The sequence below is a fragment of the Neoarius graeffei genome, chromosome 13 (assembly GCF_027579695.1).
Source record: "Neoarius graeffei isolate fNeoGra1 chromosome 13, fNeoGra1.pri, whole genome shotgun sequence".
NCBI lineage: Eukaryota > Metazoa > Chordata > Actinopteri > Siluriformes > Ariidae > Neoarius > Neoarius graeffei.
In genome coordinates this window covers 27905149-27911148 of record NC_083581.1, presented here as the reverse complement: position 1 = coordinate 27911148, position 6000 = coordinate 27905149, and positions in this window count along the sequence as shown.

Genomic DNA, 6000 nt, shown 5'->3' with positions numbered 1-6000 from the left:
TATCTGGAATTGATATATTTTCTGTAAAGCTGCTTTGTGACGATGTCTGTAGTTAAAAACGTGACACAAATAAAACTGAATTGAACTGGACGACAGTATAAGCGGTTAAAAAGCTTGGCATGAGTCAATGAAAAATGATCATCATTGACAAATTATCTGTAGCCGCTTATCCTGTGCAGGGTCGCGGGCAAGCTGGAGCCTATCCCAGCTGACTATGGGTGAGACACGGGGTACACCCTGGACAAGTTGCCAGGTCTTCGCAGTGCTGACACATAGACACAAACAACCATTCACACTCACGTTCACACTCACGGTCAAACTAGAGCCACCAATTAGCCTAACCTGCATGTCTTTGGACTGTTGGGGAAACCGGAGCACCCGGAGGAAACCCACGCAGACATGGGGAGAACATGCAAACTCCACACAGAAAGGCCCCCGCTGGCTGTGAGGCAACAGTGCTAACCACTACACCACCAAGAGGAATAATCAACATAAGGAATAATCAACAGTGTGGTAACTGCTTCTCATCAATGGTACATCACACCACCCTGGCACTGATTATTTTACTATAACAACACTCCCCACTGTGGCACGGTGGTGTAGTGGTTAGCGCTGTCGCCTCACAGCAAGAAGATCCGGGTTCGAGCCCCGTGGCCGGCGAGGGCCTTTCTGTGTGGAGTTTGCATGTTCTCCCCATGTCCGCGTGGGTTTCCTCTGGGTGCTCCGGTTTCCCCCACAATCCAAAGACATGCAGGTTAGGTTAACTGGTGACTCTAAATTGACTGTAGGTGTGAATGTGAGTGTGAATGGTTGTCTGTGTCTATGTGTCAGCCCTGTGATGACCTGGCGACTCGTCCAGGGTGTACCCCGCCTTTCGCCCGTAGTCAGCTGGGATAGGCTCCAGCTTGCCTGCAACCCTGTAGAACAGGATGAAGCAGCTAGAGATAATGAGATGAGATGAGAAAACTCCCCACACATCTTTTATTCCTCACCGAGTGAATTAAAAATGTAATTCTAATTCAATGTTTTTTCTTTTTTTTTAAATTAAAAGTCACTTCTTCATGTCTTAAAGTAATGCTGGATGTCGTTTCTCTTTACTTAGTTGAGCGCTTCTTGACATAATATGGATTACTACAGTTGTGGATGGAACAGGGCGATTTTATTATTTGTATTTTTATTATTTATTATTTCCTGTTTGATCTCAAACTCATTAAGAAGCAAGAAACTCGTCCGCTAATTCACTTTTTTTAAATTTTATTTTACCTTTATTTTACCAGGAAGGTCCCCTTGAGACACAATGTCTCTTCTGCCAGACGTGACACACTCCTCACAATAATGAACAATACTGTCCAGATTGCTTCTATGTCAATAGACACCCCTTTGAATGTATACCGTGTTCATGGACTGTCAGCGTCAGTACTTTACAACAAACTGCTAGCTACACACTGTTAAAATGGCTCCTGTGCAATATACCTACTTACTTGTGCAATACACTACCTGTGCAATGCTTACACGTGCAATACCACCTGTGTAATGCACTTATATTAAAGTGCCATTCCACCATTGGATGTATTCTTTGGCATAAAATACAATATATTTTATGACAACATGACTAGACAGAGAAACCTTTTCGCTTTAAAATGATATATCAAACATAATGTTTTGACAACGACAAGTATATTAATTTTGCGACCAAAGTCACCTACCCTTTTAATTTCTGTGCGGTAGTGAAACGTGATGTCATCGGCAGGTTCCCCTTCTTGTGTACCACGTCAGGTGTGACGTGGCACAGATTATCAGCAATGGCGGATAGAACACGATTTCCACTTGTCGATTGCTGTGCCGATATTCACCATCGACCGTCTCCTTTGGGCATCACTTGCTATTTTTCTTCGCTTCTTTTCCGAAGCTGACAATCGCGTTCTATCCACCATTGCTGATAATCTGTGCCACGTCACACGTGACGTGGTACACAAGAAGGGGAACCTGCCGATGACATCACTTTTCACTACCGCGCGGAAATTAAAAGGGTAGGTGACTTTGGTCGCAAAATTAATATACTTTTCGTTGTCAAAAATTATGTTTGATATATCATTTTGAAGCTAAAAGATTTCTCTGTCTAGTCATGTTGTCATAAAATATATTGTATTTTATGCCAAAGAATACATCCAATGGTGGAATGGCACTTTAACTCTATATCTGCAAACCTGTTAATTTATGCAAATTTGTTAATTTTATCTTTAATTTGTAGTTTATTTCTTTTTATACCTTTTTTAATATTTAGTACTTTGTGCACTATTCCTTCACTGCCTTATCTTTTTTCTTTCTATATTTTGCTGCTTTTTTGCTGCTGTAACAATATAAATTTCCCCTTGAAAAGCATTCCAGGTGACTACCTCATGAAGCTGGTTAAGATAATGCCAATAGTGTGCAAAGCGTCATCAAGGTAAACGCTGGATACTTTGGGCAGCATGGTAGCGTAGTGGTTAGCACTGTCACCTCAGAGCAAGAAGGTTCTGGGTTCGAGCCCAGTGGCCGACGAGGGCCTTTCTGTGTGGAGTTTGCATGTTCTCCCCGTGTCTGCGTGAGTTTCCTCCGGGTGCTCCGGTTTCCTCCACAGTCCAAAGACATGTGGTTAGGTTAACATGGGGCAGCCTTGGGCTGAGGTTGGGCTGAAGTACCTAACCCACAACTGCTCCCCAGGTGCTGTAGCATAGCTGCCCACTGCTCTACATATATGTGCATGTGCTCATTGCTCACTTGTGTGTGTCACTGCTTCAGATGGGTTAAATGCAGAGGTTAAATTTTACTGTGTGCTTGAGTGTACATGTGACAAATAAAGGTTTGGCTTGAAGAATCTAAAATATCAAACACATTTTTTTTTATTTAACACTTTTTTGTTTACCACATAATTCCATACCTGTACATATTCTATATGTTATTTCATAGTTTTGATGTCTTCAGTATTGTAGAAAATACAAAATAAAGAAAAATCTATGAATGAGTAGAGTAGGGGTGTACAAACTTTTGACTGGTACCGTATATTGGAATTATCTGGATGGATGTAATCTAAATGGAAAAGGTTGACTTTATAACTCTAATTACACACTTATAGCACACCAGATATTAATATTTGACAGATAATTCTGTACCAACACACACTATGACTCTGACTACACCATCTTCCTACCCAATTTTGTTCAGTGCCATTATTAGTGATTAAAGTGATGAATAAAGCATGTCTATTCCTACAATATTTTCAACATGCAGCCCATATCCACATGGTACCACGGAATCGTGTTTTAGCATAAACGCCTCGGTTGATCATTAGCCTATTTGTCTTAAAGCAAACTGTGAAATATTTGGGAACTGCTTTCAGACTAATGAGGTACGAGCACCAGGACATTACAGGAGTAAAGGACAGCAGGTCGTGGGATTAAACAAGGATTTAACAAGAGTTTCAAGGAATATCTGGTGTAAGTGACGCCTTCTTACACACATCAGATCCGTTAATTATTCACAAAGGACAAAGTAAATTAATGTTTCAACCTTGCAAGGAGCAATAAATGATTGATTCATTAAAAAGAGAATGCTAACTAGTCATCACTTAATCACAGACAGAATGTATCACATGAAACAAGACAAGGTTTCCTGTCACATTAGCTAGCTTTTATCAATAAAATAGCTAGCTGACGACAACCCCGATTCCAAAAAAGTTGGGACAAAGTACAAATTGTAAATAAAAACAGAATGCAATGATGTGGAAGTTTCAAAATTCCATAATTTATTCAGAATAGAACATAGATGACATATCAAATGTTTAAACTGAGAAAATGTATCATTTAAAGAAAAAAATTAGATGATTTTTGTTAGGACTGGGACTGTTTTGGCCTCTAGAGGCCGCTGTTATGTTTATCTTGTCATGTTTGTTTTGGCCTCTACAGGCCGCCACTGTGTTTTGTGTTTGTCTTGATTGCCTGTTTCCTGCCCTGCCCTGTTCCTTAATTAGTTTGTGTATAAATTCCCCTCTGTTTGTTCCCTTGTCACGGAGTCTTTATGCTATGCTGTCTAGTGCTAGTTTCCTCTGTCCCACGTATCTTGCCTGTGCCCTTGTGTTTTTGATATTTTTGCTTTCTTTGGACTTTGTACCTTTTTGATCTTCTGAGCATTCAGCATTTTGCCTTTCCTTTTGTTTTTGGACATTTTACCTTTGGATATTTTTATTTTGGTTTATCTTCTGAGCTTTTGGATTTTCTTTTTGTTTTTTCCATTGGATTGTAAATAAACTTTTTTTTTGATACTCTACTTTCGCCTCACGCCTCTGCACTTGAGTCATCCCCCTGGTGGCCTCGTGGGGGTTTGCTGGATTATCACACCAACGACCCGGGTTTGAATCCCAGCAAAACCCTAACAGAAAGACTCCGTCATGACTGCCTCAGCAGAGGCTGCTTCAACTGTCTACCCGGCCAACCTTCAGGGAATTATGGCAGCTTTGACACGCTTTGGAGCGACCATGGACGAGCGCTCACAAGCCAACGTGAGGCCCTTGCTCGCCACGAGGTACTGCTTCAGCAAATTGGGAAAACCCTGGCACAGCTGACTCCTCTGCCCGCATCTCCTCATCCTGATCCGGCTCCTGCTCCAGTGCCTCCCGCCACGCTGTCTCCTTCACCTCGCGAACCCAGCCTTCCTGCACCACAGAGGTATGACGGCAAGCACAGTGAGTGCCGGGAGTTCCTTACCCAGTGCCAACTCACCTTTGAGCTTCAGCCTACCACCTACGCTACGGATCGCCGCAAGATTGCCTTTGTGATAACCTTGTTAGCTGGTAAGGCATGAGCTTGGGCAATGGCTATTTGGCAGAGACAGGGACCCGAGTGCTCTGATTTCAAGTTGTTTATGGAGGAGATGCTTCATGTCTTCGATCAGGCAGACACCAGTAAAGACGCAGCCAGGAAGCTCATGTCCATCTGGCAAGAAGGAAGCGTCGCGGACTACGCCATCGCGTTCTGGACCCTTGCAGCAGTCAGCGGATGGAACGAAGCAGCCCTGGTTTCAGCCTTTCACCATGGTTTGTCTGACCCCATCAAAGACGGCCTGGCCTCTATCGGATGCCCAAGTGACCTCGAAACTCTGATCTCACATTCTACTCGTCTTGACAACAGGATTAGAGAGCGCCGCCGAGTCCTGAGCTTCCCCGGCCTCACTGCCTCGACCTGGAGCCCGTCTACCTCCTCCAGTGACTGTCCAGAGCCCATGCAAGTTGGCCGTACTCGTCTCTCCGCAGCTGAGAGGGAGCACAGAAGGAGGGACAAGTGCTGCATCTACTGTGGCAAGCCTGGCCATTTCCGAGCATCATGTCCCGAGCTCTCGGGAAAAGGACCGCCCCGTCCAGCCGAGGGAGGGTTGTGACGGGGCCTACCCTCTCTCCTAAACTCCCTGGCCAAGGAGTCTACATCCCGGTCTCCATCTCCTGGGGTGAGTCCGTCCACTCTTGTCAAGCCTTGTTAGACTCCGGGGCGGCTGGAAACTTTATGGATGTTCACTTCGCCCAAAGTATCAATGTCCCGACTGCTCCTCTTGAAGTCCCACTGTCTGTGTCTGACCTGGATGGCCAAGCCTTAGGTGACGGAAGAGTCACCCAAGTAACTTCTCCAGTCTCAAGGTCACAAGGAAAAAATATCCCTGCACCTGATTCCTTCACCAGAGTTCCCAGTTATTCTAGGTCTTCCTTGGTTCACCCGCCACAAGCCTCGTATAGACTGGGTCACTAGCCAGGTTGTGGAGTGGGGTCCTGCTTGCTATGCCTGTTGTCTGCTCTCTAGCTCTCCTGTGTCTCCTGCCAAGCCTCCTGATCTCACAGAGTTATCTCAAGTTCCCACAGAGTACTGGGATCTCAAGGAAGTTTTCAGCAAAAGCAGGGCCACCATTCTTCCTCCGCACCGTGCCTACGACTGTGCCATCGACTTGCTCCCTGGGACTACCCCTCCTCATGGCAGA